The sequence below is a fragment of the Triturus cristatus genome, chromosome 5_2 (genome assembly GCF_964204655.1).
Source record: "Triturus cristatus chromosome 5_2, aTriCri1.1, whole genome shotgun sequence".
NCBI lineage: Eukaryota > Metazoa > Chordata > Amphibia > Caudata > Salamandridae > Triturus > Triturus cristatus.
The window spans coordinates 939,925,894-939,952,791 of NC_140588.1; the positions used below are offsets into that span (position 1 = coordinate 939,925,894).

A 26,898-nucleotide genomic window follows, 5' to 3' on the forward strand; every position below is an offset into this window, starting at 1 on the left:
TGAAGCCAGTAGAGCAAAGCTGGCATAAATCGCAAAGTCCAAATATGAATAAGCACGCGCTCTCAGAAGTCCATAGAAGGATATTTATTTAGAGGTTCAGGTTACGCGTTTCGGAAGCAATACTTCCTTGCTCACAGGAAGTATTGCTTCCGAAACGCGTAACCTGGACCTTTAAATAAATATCCTTCTATGGACTTCTGAGAGCGCGTGCTTATTCATATTTGGACTTTGTGATATATATATCGGAACCAATACTCCCCTCCCCATAAGCATGGGCATGACACTGCACGGGTATGGTACAAGTGATTTTAATAAAATTTGAGGTGCAAGAGTCAGTGAGCTGTGAAACACCATGGCAGATGCGTTTCAGCGATTAGCTTTCTTGAGTTGAATGAATGAATGAGATGATTTTGTAAAGCGCGCAATACCCGAAGGTGTCTTAGTGCTGAGTGGATCAAAGACGGAAAAGGGGCAGAGATGACTCCCAGATTTTTAGCTTTCAGAACTGGCTTAGGTAGATCCCCCAACTCCTGGGGCCACCAAGATGCGTTCCAGAAGGAGGTTTCAGTCCCAAAAAGCAGTACCTCAGTTTTTAGTGCCTGTTTCACAATAGGGGTAATTACACCTGGGGATTAGTTAAATACGGCAGTCCTTACTCCCATTGGAGCACAGTCCTAGCCCCACCTTTATGTTTAAAGATGCAGTGTCCCATCCACAGGCTACACCGTCCACCTCTCACCCAACCAAATTACTTTGGTTTGCTGTGGTCCGCTGCGAAAGCCCATTAAGTAATGCAGCATCCGTGCACACAATGGTGCCCCAATCATTGTTGGCCCGCGGACTGCACAACCTCCTCTGCAGCTGTCTCACGGGTTTTCTTGTTGTTCAATCCACGAGTATAGTCCCCTTTCAGTAGTAAAATACTACTCCTCTCCCCAATGCGGTGATTTTTCTGCCAAACTACTCAGTCCGATGAGGGGGCAACGCATTTGTATTTTCCTAGAACGTCCATTTTTGCTGGCTGACGCGTTGCTCCTAATTGAGAGGGCGTGTCGGTAACCAGTGCCAGCAAGACTAGCCCAAAACATCGAATCCAATACTCTACTCCCTATAAGAATGGGTATGACACTTCAAGGGTATGGTACAAGTGGTTTTAATAAAATTTGAAGCGCAAGAGTCAGTGAGCTGTGAAACGTCATCGCAGATGCGTTTCAGTGATTAGCTTTCTTCAGTGCCGGTTTCACAATGGGGGTCATTACACCAGAGGATTAGTTAAATACGGCAGTCCTTACTCCAAATGGATCACAGTCCTAGCTTACTTTATGTTTAAAGATGCAGTGTCCCATCCAAAGGATACACCGTCCGCCTCTCACCCAGCCAATTTACGTCGGTTTGCTGTGGTCCGCTGAGAAAGCCCATTAAGTAATGTGGCATCCGTGCACACAATGGTGCCCCTATCATTGTTGGCCCGCGGACTGCACAACCTCCTCTGCAGCTGGCTCATAGGTTTTCTTGTTGTTCAATCCACAAATATAGTCCCTTTTCAGTAGTAACATACTACTCCTCTCTCCCCAATGCGGTGATGTTTCTGCCAAAGTACTCTGTCCGCCGGGGGACAACCCATTTGTATTTTCCTACAACGTCCACTTTTGCCGGCTGATGCATTGTTCCTAATCGAGAAGGCGTTTCGGTAGCTAATGCCAGCAAGACTGGCCCAAAATATAAAATCCAATACTCCACTCCCCATAAGAATGGATATGACACTGCACGGGTATGGTACAAGTGGTTTTAATTAAAATTGAAGTGCAAGAGTCAGTGAGCTGTGAAACAGTTATATATATACATACACACACACACACACACACATATATAAAAGCTGCAACAATGTGTGGCTGAGGTCCATAATGTATGCCACACACTGTGTTTAAAGGTCAGTGTGTTGTATTATACGTGTGATGATAATGGCATGTGTTGTATTTGCATGCATTATAATATCCAACCATATAAAAAATGTTTAAAGGAATACAACACTCAATAATTCATCATGGAACCTATATGCACATTGTGCCCATGAAATGCTAGGGAAGAGTAGTGAAAGATAAATGAGGGATGATAGACAGAAATCAGAAATGAAGAGGTGATGGACGTGAATAAGGACTGAGACTAAGGCATGAAGAGTAAGTAGTCTGAGATGAGGAGTGCTGCATGAGGTATGAGGAGCAAGAAATGAGTAGTTAAAGATGGGAAGTGAGTGAAGGTTGAGAAATGAAGACTGAAGAGTGGAAGAGGTGTGGCGCAGGGGCTAGGGTCCCTGACTCCGGACCATGGGGTTCACGGTTCAATCGCCGGCGCCGGCAGCAGGTCAGCCCAGCACCATGTGACTCTGGGCAATAGCTTGCTTAATCTTCCCCAGGGCCCCCAGCGCCGGTAAACCACTTCAGAAGTAGCTGTGCACTTTACAAATTCAAGGTTATTATTTATTATTATTAAGAGTAAAAATACAAAACCAAAGTTGAAGGGTGAGGGAAGAGGAATGAGGAATAAGGAGTAAGGGATGAGAGTTACAGAGTGAGAAATGGTGAGTGGGAGAGTAAGACAGAGGTGTGAAAGGTGATCGAGGGACAAGGGATAATGAGTGAGGATTAAAGGATGAAGAGTAAGAGAGGAGAATTATAGGACAAGCAGCAAGAGAAGAGAGGTAAATAATGAGGTGTGAGGGTTGGTAAGAGAGGGGTCATGACCAAGGGTTGAGGCCCAAGCAGTGAAAAATCTGAAGAGTGAGGGATAAAGAATCTGGCACGAAAAGTAGGGCGTGAGGTGTGAGCGATGAGGTATAAGGAAGGAAAGATGGGGGATGAAGAATGAGAAGTGAAAAAGTAGAAATGAGGGGTTAGGAAAAGGAAGCAAGGAATTAAGAACAATGAGGACAGAATGAGAATTGAGGAATAGGAGATGAATATTGAGGGATGAAAATCTGAAGTAAGGGATAAACAATAAAGAGCTGAAAATTAAAAGAATGTGGAGTGAGAGATGAGGAATGAGAGATGAAGAGTGAGGTAATAAGTGTAAGAGTAGAAGAGTGTGGGATAAATAATTAGGGGTAAGGAATTAGAATTGATAAATAAGAAATGAGGGGTGATAAGTGGAGAATGAGGGGGGAGGTTTGATGAATGAGGGGTGATCACTGAGCCTTGAGGACAAAGGAAATTGGAGATAGGGATGAGTGATAAGGAATGAGGAATAAAAACAGATGTGTGAGATAGTAGATTGTCCTAAAATGGACAGGCTGTTGACCATTTTGGGACATTGTTTGTCAATTTCATTTATCATGTAAAGCAAAAAGAAAAGGTGAAATCCAAGAGACACAGAATGAGCAATTAGGGGTAAGAGGTAAGGAAGAATAAAGGGAGTGTGAGGAAAGAAGGATGAGGCAGAAGCGATAAGGAGTAACTACTAAGGGTGAGGGACTGGAGGTAAGGAATTTAAGGAATGGGAGTGGAAGAAGAGACTCAAGGAGTAAGGAGTGATGTATAACAGATAAGGTTTTTGGGATGAGAGCTGAAGCGTGAGGGATGATGACTGAGGGATCATGAGTGAGTAATGAGGGATTTGGTAAGGCACGTTTGAAGAGTGACAAGTGAGGAATGATGGATGAGGATTGAGAGATGCTAAGTAAAGAATGAGAGATGAAGTGTGAGGGCTGAGGACTAAAGGCTGATTGGTGAGGCTTCAGTGAGAGATGAAGAATGAGGGAACAGAGAGGCATGATGAGTGTGATGTCATGCAGTTCCGACTATTCCATAGGATCTGTGCGTTTGTGGGCAACATAAACTTTGGGTAAGATGCTCACACTGATTCCATGCACCCCTTAGTATATGTTGGCGTAGAGACCAGATAGGTCACAGTGCCTCCCTAAGCCCCCCTAACCCAAACAGAGAGCAAATGGTTTCTGGCGACCACTAAACAGCACAACCCTGACCCCTCAGGGATCGTGGTAACGGATCTAGAAAACCCTCTCGCTCAAGCACTCATGCACTCTTGTTCTCAGAGAAATAAACAAAGAATATACAATGGGACTTTTTTCAATATATTTATTGAACCAACGTTGTTCTTGTATAGAATACATGTGCTGCGATAATCAGTAGAAGCATATAAAAGTGATTACGAGCACCAAAAGAGTAAATAGCAGGTACTGTTCCATCATTGGTGCTAAATGTATTCAAACATATAAAACAGGATAGTAATCAGGCGTACTTCTACTATGCAATCCCTACTCTATGAGCATCTGGAGTGTGTATATAAGTGTATAGCCAAGAATCCGCCTGAGGGATGATCCAACCCATTTACCTGGCGGGACAGAATGTAGGATCACGTCTTGGTCACGAACTAGAAACCACTCATGGAGATTTTAGGTAGCTGCTTTGTGAAGCCTCCGCATGCAGGGACCTCTCGATGTCAGCAGAAGTGTCTCCACTGCCTAACCCCCAGAAATGTTTATTTATTTATGATAAAAAGCATCCTTGCGATGTGTATACAGATTAGAAGTAATGGGTTTGCAGATAGCCCTGTCGCCCCATGTATGAAGATAGGATGACATTTGAACAGTGTGAAAGGCCTTGTACATGGTGTTTGAGGCATCATGATAATGTTGCGCAAAGCAGATGGTATAAGGAAAGCAGTTTCAGCGAAACAAATCCAACATTGTAATGCACGCAAATATGTGCAAAAGGTTACAGTGAAATGTTATTGTGCAGAAAAAGGGCAATGTAAGAGAATGTGCTGCGTTGCTACGTAGGCCTAACTCAGGCAAAAACAGTGAAACATGGGGTGAATATTGAGATCTGTGTCATGAGGAGGGAGGAATAAGGATATCCTAAAATGGTCAGGGTAGTAGACATTTTAGGGAAAACATCTTTTGTCCAGTTCCTGTGTCACTGTTGAAGAGAGGAGGAGTGAGCATTGATGGATGAGGGCTGTAGAGTAGGAAATCAAGGGTCAAGATTGTTTAATGAGGGATGAAGAGTGAGGGAAGTTGGTGAGTTAGTGAGAAAATAGGTGAGAGGAGTAAGAGATGAGGACTGAGTCATGAGGATGAGGAGTGAGGGTGAAGGACAAGGCGAGTGATGGATGAGATAAAAGATGAGTAGTTAGACTGAAAGAAGGAGTAATTAAAAGTGAGGGATGAGAGTTAACAAATGAGAAATGAAGGATGAGGAGTTAGATATCAGGGTTGAGCATTGAGGACTACTGGATATTAATGAGGAATGATAGTGATTAAAAAGTTATGAGAAGCAAAGAATGAGGAGTGAGGGCAAGTGGGTATGGAATGAGGAAAGAGAAGTGAGGCATGAGATGTAAGTGATCAGCGTGTCCTAAAACTGGCAGTGTGATATATATTTTAGGGTATCACCATTCGGCCATTTCACTCATTTCTAAGGTGGGGGTATGAGCTAGGAGAAATGAGGGAAGAAAATTAAGCAGAGATGTGGAATAAGGTGTGACAAGTGATGAGGAGTGAGTGGAAGAGTGGGAAATAAAGAGATGGAATAAGGGATGAGGGATGTGGAGGGACAACTGCGGGATGAGGGGGGAGGGATGAAACATTTAAAAATATTTGGAGTGATGCAGAGTGAGGGATGTGAAAGAGTTCAATGGTGAGAGATGACTTGTGTATGGGGAATGGAGGATGGCTGATTAATGAGAGATTAGCAGTGAGGGTAGAGGAGGGAGGAGTGGGGATAAAAAGTGATAACCTTACGTAGGACATTTTGGCCTTATTTATATTTGGAGTAAATTACTCCATTGCCCTGACAGAGGCGCTGACTGCCAAATTTTAAAATGTCTACCGGCCAATGGACATTTCAAGCATTGACAAGAACCACCGTTCCCTCTCTGCCAACATTTAAATTGGACCCTAAGCATAATAGAAAAGAAGCAGAGAATGAGGAGTGAAGAAGAAGGGAAGGGCTGATGAATTAGAAGTCAGGAGTGAGGTAGGATGTGTAATGGATAAGGACTGGTGAGGGAGAATTGAGAGGCACAATTTAAGCTCTACCCCTATATGTCACAGAAGTGCTATATTTACATGTATTAGCACAATATATTTGCTATGTGCTTTAACCTTATTAATGTCAAGTGAAGCACCAAACATACTACTGGAATGTATTCAGTATGGAAATTAGGAATTTATATAAGTGTGTGCTTTAATGTTTATTGTAATGTCACATATTGTAGTTCTCATTCACACATATTTGTCTATTTCAAATTATACTGCTTTACTGAAATTGCATTTCTTATGTACTCATGTCTTCATTTATTAATGTTTGCATTTATTTTGTAATCAAATGTGTACATATAATTATGCATTTGAAGTGCACATTGACTGTCTTACAAAGTTAGCCCAATTCAATGACCTTAAGCATTTGGCCTCCTAAGTTTAACCCTTCAATGTGAAAGTTTTGCTTGTGCTGCAATGTTTCTTCTTTTGCAGGGGTTTTCATATGATCTCATAGTTAGTGAAAGGCCTACTATGTATTAGAGACAAACAACAGGTTCTTAAGATTTATATACATCAATTTGGCCCTTAATTTGTAATAAAACATACTTAACCATACTTACTGATTCTCGGTTCTCATTGTGTGGCCAAATGGCCTACACTGCAATTGACATTTTTTGATTGATGTTAACTTTCCTTTACCTCTCAGGCAACCAAAAAGATTCATGGCAGGATAAATGGTAAGATCAGCCCAGTGCTCTGGCAAGTGTTAAGGAGAGATGGGTGAGAGGGGATACACGAGGAGCAGAAGATGTGGAGAGATGAGGGATGAATGCTGATGGATAAGAACTAAGGTGAGACATGAGTTAATCATGAAAGTAATAAATGAGGGGGAAGGATGAGAATTGAGCGGTGAATACTCAGGAGCCAGAGCTGATGAGTGTGGGATAAGGAATGAGGTAAGAAGGATAAGGAGTAAAATGAGGAGTAAAGGATGAGTAGCGAGAAATTAAAAATGAGGAGTGTGTGCTGTGAAGTGCGGAATAAGAAATGGGAGATGCAAAATGAGGGATAGGACATGAGGTATGAAAACTGTGTCATGAAGAAGTAATTTAAGGATGATAAATGAAGACATTAGAAGCGAGGGATGATGAGTATGTGATTGGGGTGATGGATGATAAGGGAGGAAGGAGGAGTGAGGGACAAGGACTGGTTAGTAAGGCATTAGGAATAACAGCTGAAGTTTCTGGAGTGAGACATGGGAAATGAGGAGTAAAAGATGAGGATTAAAAGATGATGAATGAGAACATTAGGTTGAAGGGTAAGAAATAATAGAATAGACATCCAGCCTAACTAGGTCCACGATGGTGGACCCTGAAACGCTCTGAAATCAGCGCCCTAACCTGAATGAGGAGCGCTGGTGACGGCGGTGCGGTGACTGCAATGTCAGTTGGTGAGGCCTGCCCTGGCCCATCCTCTCCATGGGGTTCAGTGTAAAAAGGCTGGGTGGCTGTGAGAAGTTGGCCTGGCATATGCTGTCTACTATTCTAGTGGGCACCTTGCACCAGTCCAAACGACCCTTATTGATGGTAGGTTAAAGACAACCTTTATAGAAAGCTATCCTAGTGGTAGTCTTGGAGGAATGTAAAGCAGCTTGTTTTACCAGTCTATAATCTCGTGAATAACCAAATGAAAGGAGAACCACACCAGGTATATATATAAAATATATGTATTTATTCTAAACTCATCCCACTAGTCTCTTTATGAGGCTAGAGGCAAAAGTACATACGGTAAACTTAATAGCACACAGTAAATTAGCACAATATACGCTGAGCCCTAGGGGCGTACCAAACCATATGTTAAGAAAGTGGTATAAGAACCACGACTTGACTAGACAAAAGGCCTAGAGCCTGTAGAATCGCTGGGGCCACAAGGAACCACCCAAAGTAGTGACACAGGGGACCCACGGAGGATGCGTGCAGTGTGAGAACACAGCCACGAATCACCATTAGCTTCTATGGGGAAAGTCGCGGTTGGAAATTAAAGATAAAGGACACTTAGGAGAGGACTAGGAGCAAACCCCTTTAGACTTAAGGGGTTCTAGGGCCAACACCCACGGGAGCACCGGAGTTCTCGAGTTACCTCACCCAGGGAAGCCGGGTGCATAGGCGTCTTTTGGTGTCGGGAATCGTCGTCGTTTTCAATGGCGATCTGCTTCAAAGCGCTGCTGCCGTCCAAGTGGAAAGTGTCTGCTGTGATCCAAGCCTGGATCGAAGATGAGAAGAACTTGAAAGCAGAGGGGACAGAGTCTGGGTCACTTGCCAGTGACCAGGGGCGCGATAGTCGAATGCCCACCGATGTCGGGGGCTTTCAGGTGAAAGAGGTGAAGCTTGACTCTTCAGCCACGAGGACCAGGAGGTGTCAACAATGACCAGGATCTGGAATCGAGCTGTCACACAAAGGATGTCGAGTACTGCAGTGTCGGTGTCCGGATTAGACCCAACAAGCCTTGGCAACAGCAACCCACACAGGAATCAAAGAAATGCTTTGGTGTGGACCAGCAAGGTTCGAGGGACTCACCACTCAGTGGGGAGTTAGGGCACGTCTGGAGCAACCAGGGAAGTCCAAGGAAAATCAGAGTTGCCTTCATAGGGACCCACCAGTCAACGGACCAGGGATCGCGAAGGAGCCTTGAGCGGAAATGCAAGAAGCGTGCTCACGGAGCACTCGTGGAGTGTAGGCCCACAGTCTTTAGTGCAGATAATGCTTGAGGCTTAAGCTACAAGTAACCTAAAGCACAACTTCAAGAAACGTCGAGAAGTTAATGCACTTGCAAATGTGCACGGTGTCCAGTAGTTCCGGTTCCACGTCACTCACAAGAGCTGCGGGTCTCAGCTTTGCTGGGAACTCGGTGTTGGCCTCTGAGAAGTCTGGAAATCCTCTTCCTGTGTTGCAAATAGTTCGGAGTCCGGCAGGAGCTTCAGAAATGCAGACCAGCAAGATGCTTCATTGGTGCCTGCCAAGCAGGGGAGTCACTCCTTGACCCCAAGGGAGATTCTTCCATCCTCTAGTCGAGCATCGAAGTTCCAGAATTCAGTTTCAGAGTTTCGTCCAGGTGTAATCTAAAGTCCTGTTGATAGGGGTTCCTTACTTATACTAAAGAAAGGGGTTGGACATACTCTGGGGACCCACCTATGGGAGGGTCTAGAAAGAGGTGTGGCTACACCCATTTCCTTTGTCCAGTTTTGAGCCAGAGCAGGGGTTGGTAGCCCCTGCAACCGGTTTGAACTGGCCTATGCACAGGGACACCAAATGTGCCCCCAGTGCTGGCTTCAAGCACTCTCAGAGTGCACCCACCCAGCCCCAATACACTAAAGCCTGTCCGGGAGGTGGTTACACCTCCCTGTGACAGGAAACCTATTGTCCAGGCCTCCCCTGCCGGAGGTTCGGTCAGCAGCAGGAGGCCAGACTCGTGTCTGTGGCTGCAACATCCATTTTGTGATGCCAGGGCTCTTTTAAACAATTACCGGTGAGACCAGTGTGTACATGTCTCTCCCCCTAGAAGGGTGGAATTCTACCCCCGCTGTCAGGACTGGCGGGGGTGGGGTAGGATTCCAAAGTGTTTGACACCAAACACTACATGTTTCCATGCAGCCATTCCAAAGTTAGCATTAACCGCGAGGTTATAATGCACTTAAGAGTATATGGTCTGGCTGCATCACTGAACAGCCTCAGAGAATAGGCTCCAAAAGCTGCAATGGGGAACAAGCTCATGCATGGGCACCCTCTCACACAACACCAATCACTCTGCCTTCAGGATTGATGAGGCCTGCTATAGAAGTGACTGATAGGTTTATATTTGCAGTGATTAAAGGTAGATATAGGTAACCTATATCTTAGTAAGGGGTGCATGCACCACCTTACCCAGGCTGCAGTAGCAGTCCTGTGGTGTCATTTTGGAAGGCTTCTCAGGGGTGGCATAATACGTACTGCAGCCCCTGGTAGGCCTTTGGGGTACCTATGCCCTTAGTACCTAGTGTACCATATACTAGCGACTCACAAGGGTACCCAAGTAACCAAACTGGAGTGTACCTATAGTACATGAAATCAATTTAGAGAGGAAGCAGCTAGGCTGGGGTCCTGTATAGCAGGGCCCCAGACAGACTAAATTCGAAAAACAGTGAAACACCAGCAAAAAAGTGGGGGTAACCATAGTAAGCAGATCCTACTCTCCTACAGTGGCCTCACTTTGCCACCTCTGTAGTTATGGCAGACAGTGGTCCGGACAGCAGGCACTGAGGAGTATATAGAAGCCGGTCCATGGGGACAAGTGAGCGCCCTGTGAGTTCGAGACGGGCCTGCTTGGCCTTGGGGTGCCTTGGGTCAGGACAGGACCGCCCTCATCTCGGCATGTTACTGATGCCCACCACTGAGGCCTATATATCCTTTTAAAGTACCCCTGTGGTATGTACAGGTGCTACACAGCACAGCTTGGCCCCACTGCAATTGCTTGGCCTGGGATGGGCTCTTGCATTGCATTTGGCCCCCTTGAAACCCTACAGCAAATTGATTGGCTGCTGTGCATCATTACTGGGACTAACCTTGAGGGTAGCCTGCTGTATTTCAAGTGCCAGGAGCAAAAGTGAACATAGACTTCAATGCCTTCATTGTGTAAAATTCTGTCGGGTGTCCAGTCCCTCGCCCTAGCGACGTTGGGGTGATCTGGAGAGAAGTGGACTGCATTGAGAATGTTGAGATCTGCAGCATATGTACTGTAGGGCGTGTGCCCTCTATTCACAGCTGAGCTCCCCCAGCAGCCACAGCATCCACCAATGATCATATATCCTACCTCTACTGTGCATCTGGGAGCTTCATGCAGTGCCCAATTGCCTATACCCTTGTATGCATGATGGGGAAGGATGACACCATGCAAGCTAAATTGGACTTTGAAACCAAGAGGACAGACATAGCTCACTCATCGGAACAAGCATTATCCTCTCAGGGACCCATCATGGAAACGGATGACGACAAAATGAATTTGCACCTAGTACATATCCAGTAAAGCTTGACATCTATAGATAACACGATTGAAATGCTTTACTCCAGAGTGGACACGCTAACCACTGCTCTCAGCAAGCAAGAAAAATGGATTGCTATAGCTGAAAGTAGCGCAACACAGCTGACTACAATGAAATAAATAGTAAACATCATTTAAGTACTAAATGTCATAAATGTGAAGAGCGAGCACTTGGAGCCAGATCATAATGCAACAACCTATGAGTCATAGTTATGCCTGAGGCAACAAACACAGGCAATATGGCTTCTCAAATACCTTTGTGGAGCTGACAGCTTTTCGCATTGTTCGCTGTGGAAAGGGCTTACAGATCCCTGGGTCCTAGCCACTCACATGGGGCTCAATTATCTCTAGAATAATCGCCGCCTGTCCTGAGAAAAGTAGACAGTGACGTTCTGACACACGAGAACATCACTCTTTCCATCTTTCTGGATTTCACGCTAACAGTCCAAGTGGCCCGGTGTGGGTGTTTGACATTAACTGAAAACTGTGCCAAGCTGGAATACACTGTGCAATGCTGTATCCAGTGCTTCTTAAGATCATGCATTGCAACAGGCCCTACCTTTTCCTTGCTTCTCAAAGCACTGCACCTTTTGTGCAGAAATGCATCAAAAACTAAAAGACTGTTTGTGTCACCGCATGAGCCTCCTGTCCCAGAGGAGGGTTCAAGCAACGTAGACTGAGCTAATCAATATTTGCCCTACGAGCTAACAAGTTTAAAATACTTTCTGTACACTAAATACTGTGAAACTTCTGATTGAGGCAGACACTTTAGAATTGCACCTGATGTCCTCCATCCTTGTTTGTCCCAGGACTACTGATATTGAGACAGAAGCTCCCCAGCCTGATCCGAGGGTTGAGGGATGGGGGAGCGCCACTCTAGGCCATGCCGCATGCTTCTCATGACAACCTGCTCCTGGGAACTTGGAAGACTGCAGCTCTTTCTTTTCCTCCCTTCCTAACCCTAATGCTCAGTCAACCAAGTGAGAGTTTGTAGATGACCTTTTTCTGGACAGTTGCAGGGATTCAGTTAAAAATGTTATTGGTATACCCTGAATACTTACCCGTAGTCAGGAAGGTAGAGAAGCCCTGATGAAAGCTGAATGAACCATATGGGCAGTGTTAGATTTGGGGGTCTCTAGTTGGCAGAGGTAGGAACCTTTGACCAAATAGAGACCCTTGTGTCTAGTCAGGGTAAGAGGGTACACTCCTAAAATAACCCCTGCTCCCCCCCTTAGTAGATAGGCACGAGCAGACAGGCTTATCTCAGAGGCAGTGTGTAAAGCATTTGTGAACACATACAGTAACCCAGTGACATCACTACACATCCTAAAGGAACATCCGCAAAAAATGTGTCAAGCCTGCACATAAATAAAAGAGGCACAACCAGAAAGCAAAAAATACAAAAAATATAAATTCACCTAATTAAACTAAGTAAAATGTTGCATCTGGAATAAGGGTATTGCATACATTTACAAATCCAAAAATAAAGGAACATTGCGAGAACAAAAATGGAGTCTGCAACAGTGGTCCCGTTCACAAATAACAAATAATGCTTGTCATCGGCTAATAGGCTTTGAATTACCGCGTGAAAGTTCTTTTAAATAACATGGATAAAAAGGATTTTATCTACAAAAAGTGCGCACTATACTAGACTATGTATATGTAAGTCAAAATAGTGGTATTAGCGTACAATACATGACGCACAGGGTTATGTAACTAAAGAGACCAAAATTGAATATTCTTTACAAAATCCTGCACTCTGCAAAAAAAAAAAAATAGTGCGCAACCAGAGGTAAAATGTGGGACAAATAAAGGTCATAAACCAAACAAAAGCAAGTTTCTACGAACACATACATTTGAACGACTAGCCAATAGGATGGTTTCAATAAGACACATTTTGAAGTTGATATAACTAACAGTGAGGCAAATAACACTGTTCTCGATATGAATAGGGACACCACTGAAAACGGATATGAATCACATTGTGTTGTATAGAATATTGAATGCACTGGATAAGGATGTGAATGAATTGGATATGGTGAATTATGTGTATAACACATACTGAAAAGCACATGACACTGACAGCCAATCACAGTGGAGTTCAATGCAAGTTGCAGAGCTCACTCGGACACTGAACGGGGCTGCTCAGGAAGAGGAGGGATTGTGGACAGGAACACATTGAAAAACACGTGTAGAAACAGGCAGCACAGAGTCCAGCCACACCCTTCCCTGCTGTGCTGTTTGGATCACAAGGCCGTCAATCTCATAGAGCTGAAAGTCTACCAATGACGGCCGTGTATGTTGGCTTGCCCCCGCCCATACCTTCTCGGGCAGCACTCTCCTGGTGAAGCACTTCCAGCCATATGTCCTCGCTAAGGGTGCCTGAGAGGCTTTTGGTGGACAGTGACACTGATTCGGTGCCTGCCAGTGCCGAGAAGCTACTCAAGTCAGCAAGCCGAGCACCCAGCCTGACTCCTAAGCCCCGCACCTCCCTCTGACAACATTGTGTATTGTGTCCTGTCCCAAGGCGCACATCTAAAGTATCGTGGAAGGTGAGTTGTTAGGTCAGCGGGCAACCTCCAAGCAGGAGGGGGGGATGGCAGAAAGTAGAGAATTAACTCACAAACCCTCAGGTAGGGGAGTGAGGAAGCCGCAGCACGCGCCGGTGTGAGCTTCTGCAGATGGAGGCCCCCAAGCGGCCCTGTCTGGCCCCCAGCCTCTGAAAGGTAATTCCATGGCCAGCGCTCAGCTCACCATGGCACTGGTGATGCCGCAGGGCTCACCCTCCCCGAGCGCGGCATGCTCCGGAAGTACCAGCGAGGTAAGCCAGACAGGATGCGGGTAGGGGAGGCTGGGAAAGGACGGGGAAGAGGCTGCAGGGTAGGCCGCATGATTCCTATGTGCCCGCAGCAGGGGAGGGGAACTGAAGGGCCGCTCCACACTGCCCGGGAATTTAGTTTCCCGTTTAACCTAAGAATGAAGAAATTTTTGCATACCGTTTCCTTCCACTGTCAGTTATGCTTCTACTGTCAATGTAGAAATAAATGAAATCCTTTCAGCCCAAGCGGAAGGTGAGAGTTGGACAGCCTTTAATTAATCTCCTTTAATTAATCTAACCCCCTGTGCTGCTACCGGGTTGACGTGAACTTTTCTTTGATGCTTACATCCCTGGCGAATTATGTTTGTCCACCTCTCTCTATTCAGTTTTATTTTTTTCTAGCACTGTTTTCAGCGGAACGGGAACGGACGTACCTGCATTTAATATATTTGTACCAGCCTGTTTTGTGTTTTTATTTTCTGCTCTGAATACCCCTCACGTGCATGTCGGCAAGGTGTATGTGTTAGCTACGTGCGCCAAAGGATCCTGGAACATGCTGGCATCTGAATGCATGCATGCCCTCAAGACATATAAATGTCCCTCTTTTATCATGTCCCAACCTCATTGTTTCCCTGGTGTGCTGCTTAAACAAAATGCCCGTCTCAACAGCCCTGTTCCAGACTGAGTCTAATCTGCTTGGCTGCTCCCAAAGACGCGGTCCGCAGAACGGAGCAAAGTGCTCCAGATGTGAGTTCAAGGCATGACCACACAAGTCCAAATATTGTTCCATAAGTGCACGAAATACTGTCTCTGCTCCCTACAAATGGCCACCATATTTCAAATGTGTAATTAAAGCTGGTCTCCGTGCTTCAGAATTAGAACAGGCCATCATACTCCTGATGCAGCCTGCAGGACACAATGATCTAAATCTGGCAGCCGCGACTTACCGTCATATGCCAGATGAGCACTTAAAGTTAGGACACCATACTCCAGAATGTTAAAAAATGACAAAATACTGCTCTGCGGAACAATGTACAGATTTCCAGATGTGGAACCCATGACTGGCCCAATATTCTAATCAAGATGTTTACTTGCAATTGGGTGCCATACTCTATAGAATGTTAGAGCAGGACACCATACTCCCAATAGGGTCTGCAGAACTGCACACAGTGCTTTAATGTGTCGCCCATAACTGTCCGCCATATGCTAGATGTATGCCATACTTCAGGATATTACTGCAGGACTCCCTACTCCAGGGCTTTAAGTGGCTGGGTCCTATCGGTGCTCAGCAGCTGCAGTTGTTAAAAGCAGGTAACTAGACAGGTCCCTATCTGGCCATTTTTACACTTGGGGTGATAAAAAACTTTCTAATAGTACCATCCGTCACTGCCTTTGATGTAACTTCAAAGAATCTCGTGTTTTAGTTTTATACTGCACAAACATGCAACGCTTTACATGAGCACCAGCTACATTACATAAAAACATATTAATTTGTTGAATCACAGGATGTTGAGCCAACCGCAAGCTCAAAACTACTTTCTCAGCTTGAAAGTCGACGGCTCCAGCCTTACGCCACAACCTTGAGCACAAGAACTGAAACATTTTCAAAATGATATACAACGAAGTCATAATTGTTGTTCATTTATTTTATGCAATTTACAACCATTGACAAAGCCAATAGTCCTGGCTTGTTTTTGGTGTAATGTTGCTTCTTGTGTTGTATATCTGGATGAATGGACAGAAGCATTAAAATACCAGTCTGGCAGCACACTATACTAAGTGCAGATTTTTAGCTGAAGTGTTTTAAGCCACTCCCTTAATTACATCAGTGACGCCCCTATAAGAGACCCCCCAAATGTGTTCAGCCCACTTAAAGCCCTGCCCTACTCCCAATGCTGCCTGCAGTACTGGACACAATGATCGTCACCATATTGTAGATGTTCATTTACAGTTAGGCGACATTCTGTAGAATGTTAGAACAGGATACAATACTCACAAGGTGCCCTGCAGAACTGTACACAATAATGTGGGCGTGGCCTACAGATCTGGCTCAGTACTCCGGTGTGGCCAACAGAAATGGACGTTATACTTGGGTGCGAGTTGCAGAACTAGACATAATACTTGGGAGGAGACACATGCTCAAGCAACTGGGCACAGCTTTGGCCCTCAGGACTGGATGCAATACTCCAGACTGGCCCTAAGTATTCTCCGGAGTGGCCTGCAGCGCTAAATACAATGTGCATCTTGCTGAACTGGACACAGTACTCAAATCTTAGGCAAAGTGTTCGACTTGGAGAGAAAAGAGGCTCGGGCACCAAAATAAAAGTGGCCCCTTTAGCAGGTAGTTAAAAATGTAACCCAGATTTTCAAATTAGGTCGTTTTGAACATATAAAAAACATTGTATAAATGTTTTGCAAAGTATGGGGGTCTGCATGCATTTGTCCTTGCTGGAGGCAATATTTGTGATATTAGGAGAGTTAACATTAAACCTGGCCCACAAGACTGCAAAACAGGCCCACAGACCGGCCTCTCGGAGCAGCTCTTTAAACACTGCAAGATTTACCTATAGGCCAGTCAGACTCTGCTCCGGCGTGGCCTTTAGGCCGCAATACTACTGCAACAGCCTGCAGAACTAGACAAGTACTCTGAACTTGGATATGGCCAGCAGAACAGCACACAGTACTCGGGTGTGACCGCAGACCTGCAAGTGTTACCTGTCGTACTGGACATTATGCTCTACCTTGTCTTCCTTCCGGCTACAGTAACCAGTTGCCTCACACCTGCGTGGTCTCAGATGCCGGAATGATGTCTCAGTGAGTTAAACATCCTTAATCTTTGGTGTGATTTGCACATTATGGGTTTGGCTCTGACAAGGTAATACGGTTTCCATTGCTGGTGAATTCAGTTGTGCTGCCCTCGTGCTTACCTAGTCCAAACCTGAGATTACCAGTGACTCTACACTGCCTTGCATCTCCCTCCCTCCCTAGGTCAGCGGCATGACAGACTCTTGCAGCCACCCTCTCCTCATGCACCCCCTCTTTCTTCCACCTCTAGCTGTGCTAAGCTTAATGTTTGTATGTGTGTGGCAGGTAGCACAACAGGAGCAGGCAGGCCATATTCATAGACTGCAGTTCTTTGTTCTGTCCACTGAGGAGTTGTGAAGGGGGTGGTGAACAGCAGAAACGAGAACCAGTTGTTCCATCACGGCTACAACTTGCTTCACCACCTATCCCATACCCCGCCGTCCAGAGGTGTTTCTATGTTAACTGCTGGTTGAAAAGCTGCACTTCATAAACTTTAGTGAAATCGATGCTTTCGCTCTCCCTGATCGCATCTCTGTGAAAGTCACGTCTGGCCCCAATCTAAGGATCTGTCCAAGATTAAAACGGGAAGCGTACCCCAAGCAACTCTTTCCACCTGTGCTGATTTCACGCAGGTGTCTATGACCAATTTTGCCTTTATTTCACATAGATTCGACCGTTCCTCGCACATTTGTATGTGGAGCACAGAAGCAAATTATCAGTGGGATCAGCATGAGCAGTGGGCAGTAGGAGTGTTAGATGCTGGCACCGGTGGGCAGTACAAGCACCCAGCGCTTATAGCCACTATGAGCAGAAGACCCTAGCAACCAGTGTAAGAAGCTGGCACTGGAATTCAGTAGGAGGTTGCTAACACTGATGGGCAGTGTGGAAAGTTGACACTGTTTAACATTGTAAGATGTAAGCACCAGTGGGCAGTTTGAGGATTCAGCACTTAAAGGTCAGTATGTGAAAATGACATTAGTAGGCAGTGTAAGAAACTGGCATTGATGGTTATTGAGGAAGCTGGCACTGGTTAACCTTGTGAGAAGCTGGAACGGGTAAACAGTGTGTGACAAACTGGTATTTGTTGGCAGTACATGGGCAGAGCAGGAAGCTGGCACTGGCAGTAATTGCAAGAAAAATGCACAGTTGAGCTGCAGAAAGGGGGTACTGGTGGTTGTGTGGGGACTAAGCAATGCCATGAAATGTAGGAACTGGTACTTGGGGTACTTTATTCTTCTATAAAAACAGATTACAATGCAACAGGCCAACAAAGCAATCGAAAGAGAAACAAATCCAGGTCAACACATTGCGGACATGATCACGCAACTGAATGGCAGTCAGTCCAGCGGAGTTTAAACCTGTGACCATGAAGTCAAACACAAATTCCTGGAGCGAATGCATTGAGCTATCAGACCTGCCTTCAGCATATCATTGTATCTGAATGAAACAACATGCAGAAAGATTATGATGTAGGTATTATCAAAAATAGGCAAGTCATGGTTGATAGGACTATCTAAAACTTTGCAACTTCACATTATAGTTAAGAGGCATCCTTTCCACACATTTGTGTAAAGAATGTGACTTTTTGCAACAGTTTGTCACAAAAGGTAAACTTACAAACACAATTCAGTGCATTTTTGCCATCGCAAATAGAAAAAGTCTACAAACTGTAAGCTTGGTGACAGTCTGCTTATATTTTCAAACTTGGTTGGCTTTGATAAGAGTGGAAATTACGTTACTGTATACCCCTTCTATTTAGTATATGTGTCTATATGTTAATTACTTAATTCCTACAGTAAAAAAATGTATATCCTTTCTATGTAGTTATGTATCTCTATAGATGTATTACTTTACTCCTACTTTAGACGAAGAAAACAGATACTTCACTTCATAAAAACTTTATTTCGGCACACAAGGCCATAAAAGCATCATTAAAATCACCCAATATAATACATTAGGTTCATAAAATTTTCACGGTTAAAATTTGACATAAAAAGAATCGGTATCCAATTTATTTTGTAGCCACTCGCTCATTAGCCCAAATTGTGTCCAGGGAGGTACGTTGTGGAGATCAATCAGAGAATTTCTACAATGCCATTCTAATGGGCCATCTTTTTTAGGATGGCCCTACGGGTGCACAACATGGTGAATAGGAACCGTGAAATGGAGAAGACAATATGCATTTGTGTGTCAGATTTCAGTAGCCTGTATACTTCGCTACAGTGTCTAGACCCCATGTTCCTACAAAGTTGGAGTAACCAGCGCGACCTAGCCCTCCTGTAACCCTTACAGAAAAATAGCACGCGGAGTTCCGTTTCCTCAGTGATGTTACATGCCGGACACCCCCCATTAGTGGCGCCCTCCCGTTTATTAGTAAAAGAGCGCAACGGGAGTACTCCATGTCTAAATTGTACGTAAAGTTTTTTGGCGAGGAGTGGCTGGATATCGTCCAGCACCAGTTCTAAGCTGTATCTGTTTTTTACTGTCAGGAATTCCACCGTCAGGCGGCCAATGGTGGACCTCCTTTTGAGCTCCCTGAGCTTATGTTCTCTATAGCTCTCTGCAAAAACCAAAGGAAATGATGGACGGAGTGTTGAACATTGCAAGCACTCACCCCCAGTCAAATGATCTGGGTTTAATCCATCACCGTTCTTTAGCCCACTCTGCCACCCCAGTTCAGACATGGCCATATGCAAATCAGTCTGACCCTGTGCCTCATGGGAACAGTCCAGCCCGAACTGCCAAGCCATGTCTTCCCTGGACCGGAAACAAGCTTCCTAGGACCGGTTTCTGGCATTTCAGCCGTCTTCAGCCAGCCTTGCTTGAATCCAGTGGCAAAGTGAGCAAGGGACTCACGTCTGAGCATACCCTGCCAACTTATGGCGAACAAAGCAAAAACCAAAGGAAAAGACGGCTGAAATGCCAGAAACCGGTCCTAGGAAGCTTGTTTCCGGTCCAGGGAAGACATGGCTTGGCAGTTCGGGCTGGACTGTTCCCATGAGGCACAGGGTCAGACTGACTTGCATATGGCCATGTCTGAACTGGGGTGGCAGAGTTGGCTAAAGAACGGTGATGGATTAAACCCAGATCAGTTGACTGGGGGTGAGTGCTTGCAATGTTCAACACTCCGTCCATCATTTCCTTTGGTTTCTGCTCTATAGCTCTCTACCAGGGTCCTTCTAGAGGTTGTTTGGGAGGTTTCTCCTGCATTTCTCCATAGATTACCCCTACCCAAATACTTTTAATGTAAACCAGCCATGGAATCTGCCCTGAACCTCGCAGGCCCATAACATCAGTCAATTCGTCCCTATATGCTGCTAGTTCTGGGGTGCTCCAAAGACGGCACCAATAGAGAAGAGGTCTGAGAGCAACCTCATCTGCCATGGGTCTAACCCCAAGATCCAGGCAGAGTGGTGTTAGGGGGGTACTACTAGGAAGGCCCATGAGGTTTCTGAATAATTCTCAGTACGGACTAGCGAGCCCGATGCACAGTGTCCCCAAAGTTCTGCTCCATAAAGAGCAGCGCTCCTAGCCTGGACTTTATAGATTTCCACTACTGGGGAGACCAATTTTTCAGTGCAGCTCCTATATAGTTTTAAAATGCCCGCCGTTGTTTGGGTTAATCTCAGCCCTGCTTTGTTAATTTGAGCACCCCAATCCATTCTTTCTGCCAGCTTCAGTCCTAAATACTCAAAGATGGTTACCCTCTCCAGGGGTCTACCAACCAAGCAAGGATTGGGGCGGGTGGAATTGCCTACATTAAAGGCCATATGCTTTGTTTTTGCAGGTTAATCTCCAGTCCCCGGTGCTTGCAGAAGGCACTGAAGTTGTCGAGGGTCCTCTGGATTCCCATGGGGATCTTGCGAGGAGGAGCGTATTATCTGCAAACATCAGGGCTGGGACTTTGCGCTGCACCAGCCTAGGGGCATCGATGTTCTTCCCTGCAATCAATGAGTCTATTAGGCCATTCATAAAAAGGGAGAAGAGTGTTGGTGCGAGCACGCAACCCTGGCGAACCCCTCTCTCTACGGGCAAAGGGGCAGTGAGTTCGCCGTTTTTGCCATATCTAATTCAGGCAAAATTACCCTCATGTAGACGTTTTAGCTGCTGGCACAGATATTCTGGTATTCCCATGTCTGTTAAAATATCCCATAATTTGTCCCTCGGTATCAGGTCGAAGGCAGATTTTAAATAACCCTGGGTGTAGTTCGCGAAGTAGCGCTACGCGTAGCTACGCAAAGTGCACTTCGCACTATGCGAGCTACGCGTAGCACTTCACGAACTGTGTAATACCCTGTTTGCACTGTGCAAGATGCCGTTTTCAATGATTGCACAGTGCGGACAAGCATCCGGCAATGTGCAATCATTGAAAACACCATCTTGCACAGTGCGAGCTGTAGTTTTCTGCCGCTTGAGTAGATTTTTACTCGAGCGGCAGCTTTCTCAACGCGGACTGGTAGTTACTCATCGTGAGCGGTCTTAAGCATACGCGACCACTCGCAATGAGAACCCTGACCTCCCCGTGTTGAGAATCTCGCCGGGAGGTTTATTTTCCACGCTCGCGATCGCCAACTTGATGTTGCTGATCGCGAACGAGGAAAAAGTCTCGCCGGGATGTCATTTTGCTTGCTCGCGGTCGCCAACGTGACGTTGAGGACCGCGAGCAAGCAAAAAATGACCGCTGCACTACGCAATGCTACGGTGCTACTCCCAAGGCTCCTTTTACAACTATGACATCCTAAATAACACTTTCTAGACTCACCCCTCTTCTATCTCTCCATTATCCTATTCAATCCAACTAACAGACTGACATGTCCACCACTCAAATTAACACATATTTTCCTACACTAACCCACCACTAATCATCTTTGGGTTCCGGAGCAGCGTGCTACTCGCTGAAAAGCACTTTGTCTTGGCAGGGGTAGTAAGCGCTATCTAGGTACAATTACAACATATCTTTTTCCATCTGCATATCACACACCTCCTCTTTCCTCTTCAGCATCCTCTTTTCATTGTTTCCTGAAATGCACTTGCATCTCCTTCACTTCATTCCCAACACAACACACCTACTCACCTGTAACACTGCATTTTCCTTTACTTTCATCTTGTCAATATTTTGACAACTGTATACCCACTTCACACAGTTGCACAGAAACACAATTGGAACTGAAATACATGCCCATTGCTCTGTGCGCTCTACATAGGTTTAAATGACCATGTACTTTAACACCGTTTTGACTCCCTGGCAGGCACTGTGAGAAACTTGCACTTCTGAGCTCTAAACCATGACCAGTAATAAAAATCCGGAGGGTACTCAATTCGAATTATCCACTGTATAAGTGTAATGCTACGGGGAAAAACATCTATGTGGCTCGCTCGCATCCGTCGTCAGAGCACATGGACTCAACATCACATCGTACGCAGATACCACCCAGCTCATCCTCTCCCTATTCAACAAACCCACCCTCCTCAAACACAACTTTCAAGATGGAATGGAAGCCGTCACCAGATGGATGAAGAACAGCTGCCGCCAACTCAACACGTACAAAACAGAGATACTCTACATGAGCGCACACCCCGATGCCTGGAACGACACCTGGTGGACCCCTGCCCTCGGGGACCCTCCACAGACCACACACGCAACCTCAGAATAATTCTGGACTCCAAGCTCAAAATGGACCGCCAGGTCAAAGCCATCACCTCCTCCTGCTACCACACCCTCCGCCTCCTCCGCAAGACCTTCAAGTGGACCCCCCCCCGAAAACAGGAAAAACGTCACACAAGCTCTCATCAGTAGCAGACTTGACTACGGCAACGCACTCTACTCCAGGGTCAGCAAAAGCCTCACCCACAAACTCTAGAACGCCACAGCCAGACTAGTCCTCAACCTACCGTGCCATTGCCACATCAGCCAGCACCTACCGACCCTTCAAGCTTCTCACTCACGCACACAAGGCCCACCACAAATCCGGACCCGCCAACCTGAACCACCGCCTTGTGTTCCATGCTCCCCGGCGCTCTCTCCGCTCGGCGCAGCACTCCCTCGCAGCAGTACCTAGGATCAAGAAAAGCAGAACAGGAGGGCGCTCCTTCTCCCTCCTCGTGCCCAAGGCTTGGAACTCCCTCCCTCTACACCTCTGACAGACGGCAATGCTTCCCAAGTACCTAAAGGTTCTCAAGACCTAGCTCTTTGATGGAACTCAATGAACCTCCATGAACTGCGGACCCCCCCCCCCCCCCTTCCTTCAGCACCCTGATACCCGCTTGCGGTAAGTAGCTAGCGCTTTACAAACCCCTGATTGATTGATTGATCTTGGATATAGCTAACTCCCCATTAGGGAATGCAAGATTAAGTAAAACATGTGAAATAAAAATAGAAACTAAATTGGTGACAACGTTATTAGTTAAATGTGGGGAATTCTTTGGTATGTTGAGCCAGACTGAGGCCAAATACTTAGTTGACTTAGTATGCAAGAAAGTTCAATGTATGAAATCATGGAAACGGAGTGTAAGTGGTACACAATCCAACTTGATTTGAAATCGGACCATAGTCAAGTAGATTTTTTTTTAATCAAAAAAGAAAAGGAAAAAATCCCTTTTCTCACCAGGCCTAAGATGCAAGCAACTTGAATTTTTCCAAAAGCAAAGCTCAATTCCTTGAAATTGTGTGACAGTGGTAAAGTGGTAACAATACTATAGTCTCTAATGTGTGGCAAAGCAAACACTAACGTCTCCTGCACAATACAAAGTCACAATATATTACCTAATTTCAGTTTTACTGCATCATTTGCATGGCAATTGTAATCTTCTCCATAGCACTGAGTCCTGTCATTTGTGCTGCTTGGCAGCCACTAAGCCAGAGCCAGTCAGAGTGAATAATCCGCATGCGGAACATGGAAACGTCCCACCTATATATGGTTTTAACTTCGCATGTATGACAGCTTTCTTAAGATCTTTCAAATCACTGCATGCTTTAAGACCATTAGATTGCACAAAACATAGTAATGTATTTTATTACTTGGGCATAACTGATGCAAACTCCTCCCTATAAAGTGTTACTTATGGGCGATAAGTGACACACAAACGGAGATGAAATGAAATGTCTAGCATGTTGAAATACAGGCAGATGGAAAACTTGGCTGCTTCGCTGATGCCATTGTCAGCAGCCAACCTGAGCTTTTGAAAATCTATTTCAGTTGGCTCAGGTGAGGACACTCAGAATCTTCTGTTATATGTGCCCATCACAGCACCTCCTCACCTCTAGTGAGGCCCTAGGGAAGAAAAAGGAGGAGCGTAAGAGAGTGAGTTGCAGTATCCTCAGCCAATCAAGATTTCCCAGCCAAACGGGAACCTTCCCAGCTGCCACACTTCTTGGGAACATCACAAATCTCCTCTTTTCCCAGACCAAAGTAACAAACACACTAATGTGAAAAGCAAACGGCCACCGCATGTGGATTGTGCGAATGCAGTCCAGAGTAGCCGTGTTGGTACTCCCCCATTCTCACTGCATTTCTAGTTAAGTAATTTGCTTTTGTCTATGTTGTCATTCTGCTCACGTGCTCTCTGCAATTACACCTCTACTTTATGGTCAGTTTCTCTACCATAACGCATATTTCAATACTCCAGGTAGACCGGTGTGCTAGCTGGTGGAGTTTATATACACTCTATCCTAAACACTCTCCCAACAGCACGTTCTGCTTGTTGGGCTGGTTCTGGAGTATACCTATGATGCCCGAACGTCTGACATGCTTTCCTCAACACCTGTCATGCTTACTCCATGTTCAACAGTGGGAAGGCGAGCAGTATTGTGGCGATGGTAACATACTTTCACACCAGGACTAGAAGTGTTCACTGTTATTAACAGCAGATAATCTAAGTTTGATGTGTTTTTTTGTGAAATGATACATAGCAAATCATCAGGGGTTTTCATTATTCATGGAACAGTCATTACTGTCTTCATTTAGCAGATGGAATAAAAACATTCACAATTGTTGCAGTAATCGTTTGACTCAAATATTTGTTTCTTCTTCTTTTAGAGCTTGCATGTGAAGCCAGATTAAGACATTGTGTTTTGTGACTGGTACGAGCACAGTTCCACCATTTGGCTTTAATCATCAACCATCAAAAGAGTTTCTGCATGCATACGATAGCCACGTCCAAATGTCTGTTTTCAGAGGCAAACACCTGTGGAAATGTGTTCCGCCCCTCCCTTTTCAATATCCTATGAACCATTTAAAACAAATTACTTTGGGATACTGGATTCACCTGGATATGGACAGGCCTAGTCATCATATTTAGATGATGGGTAGAATGCATGCATATATTACGAAGTAGTTATAGATACAGAGGATTGACCACGCTGCTGTCTAGGAAGGTGTGGGAGTCTTGTGGAAACTCGTGAAATTCAAGGGCCTTAGGCTTCCGGAAAATCATCTAGTAGCATGGTGCAGGGCTCTGTGCCATTAGAATAGCACATTCCTTTCCCTTCCTCGCTCGTTTATCATGGCATATTAGAAAAGACTACTGAACAAACTTTTTTTTCCTGAAACTTTGTCAATGTTTGTTGCTGGTATAATCAATAAAGTTTTTTCCTAAACTACCTATACCAATACATTCTACATCGGTTGTCAATAAATAGATGTTCTTCAGATTGACAGTTCTCGTTTTCATCTTTTTTGTGTTTCTTGTGTCAGTGTCAGACCCTGTTTTGGTGGCCACAAGGCAAGCAAGGGCTACTGGGCCTGCAGTCATTTACCTCTGGTGTACAGGGGTACAGTCGCCTATGGCTCTGCAAACTGGGCTAAGTACAATCTCTTTAACACTTGACTTCAGTTGTAACAACGGCAAACAGTCACAGGCTTCTCAGGGAGGAAGTGTGAAGGTGTGAAAACTCCGAACTCAACTGGCCTGCAGCACAGTAACTGATCGTCCAACACATTGCTTTACTTTGCTTAGGAAAAATAATTTTATACAAAAATGTAAAACTTAATGTTTCACAGAACAAGCTATAGGTACAATTATTTTACTGAGCTACTGTGCCTTGCATCCTAGTCCTTCTCTTCCAGGTGTTTCCATTCTTCTGGATTTGAGCTCTAAAGGCCCAGTAACAGGTCAGGTGCTGATCACCTTTTTGAATAGGTTATGCACTAAGTTATCTCAAGCAGACCTGTGTGACCGTGCCCATCACAGTGGAATTGGCTCAGCCCACCACGAGTGGTCAGCAGGGACCTACTGCACCGTGTCGTGAACCTCCAAATTGCAGGGCACACCCACAAAGATTCATCTGGCTCCATGGGTCTTAGTTATTACACTACCTTCAGAGAACAGTAAAAAAGGCAGGAGTCTCTCATACTTCTCTGCAATGAGTTAGTCTCGTCTAGATCCAGAGTTTTAAGAGTCAAACAGTCCTACCAGATAAACTTTTATTTGCAAGGAATATTTGTAGGTGTGTGAACTCTCAACCTGCCCCTGAAAGCAGTCGACATACACAATTATTGGTGTTTTCTGATACTAAGTTATGTCATATGTACAATCGGCACACAAACCTTGTGTATCAGAATAAGGGAATATATATTATAATAATTTCAGCAGTCATACTATAAAATAAAAAGAAAGTTAGAAAAAATAATCTCATCTCGCATCCCTACTATTAATAATGAATTGGCTTAAGTCATACCTAGCGCCAATATGGATAATATTAGCCTCTTTATTTTGGTGTATGATTAGTATTGTCCATAACTATTTTACCTCCAATTCATATCGTACCACTGAATACCTTTAAAAGCTTGCAGTTGGTCACTAGCATTTCCCCCCTACCAACCAGTCCTCTTGTCTTCCCCTCCCAAATTCATAAGTCTCTTTATATCTTTCTCCTCAATAATTCTCTATAGAAAAGGGTGGGAAAGTTGTAGTTCAGTCTCAAGTATCTGTACCACAGAACAAGCAATGCCTCAGTTAGAGGCATATCTGAATGGTAAGCAAGTGTATCGAAATATGCTATCACATTTGCACTGTCCTGGGTTGGATGACCTTGTAATGCTGCACCCTACACATAGCTCTCTGAACAGCTGAATGGACGTTTCCTCTGCTGCATTGCTGTTATTTTTGTTGGTGTGAATAATGCCAAACTGCTTAAAAAATGATATAACCATCTTGCACGCTCCGTTAAGTATTATCACAATTAAAACCATTTGTTTTCTAGAC

At 45.0% G+C, this 26,898-nt stretch overlaps 1 long non-coding RNA gene across 1 annotated transcript; it reads left to right on the forward strand.

Moving 5' to 3' along the window:
* The first annotated feature begins 13,308 nt into the window (after positions 1-13,308).
* Positions 13,309-25,351, forward strand: LOC146829451 (uncharacterized). The gene is made up of 2 exons (XR_014961985.1): positions 13,309-13,624; positions 24,732-25,351. It is a non-coding gene; the product is annotated as an uncharacterized LOC146829451 (long non-coding RNA).
* The last annotated feature ends 1,547 nt before the right edge of the window (positions 25,352-26,898 follow it).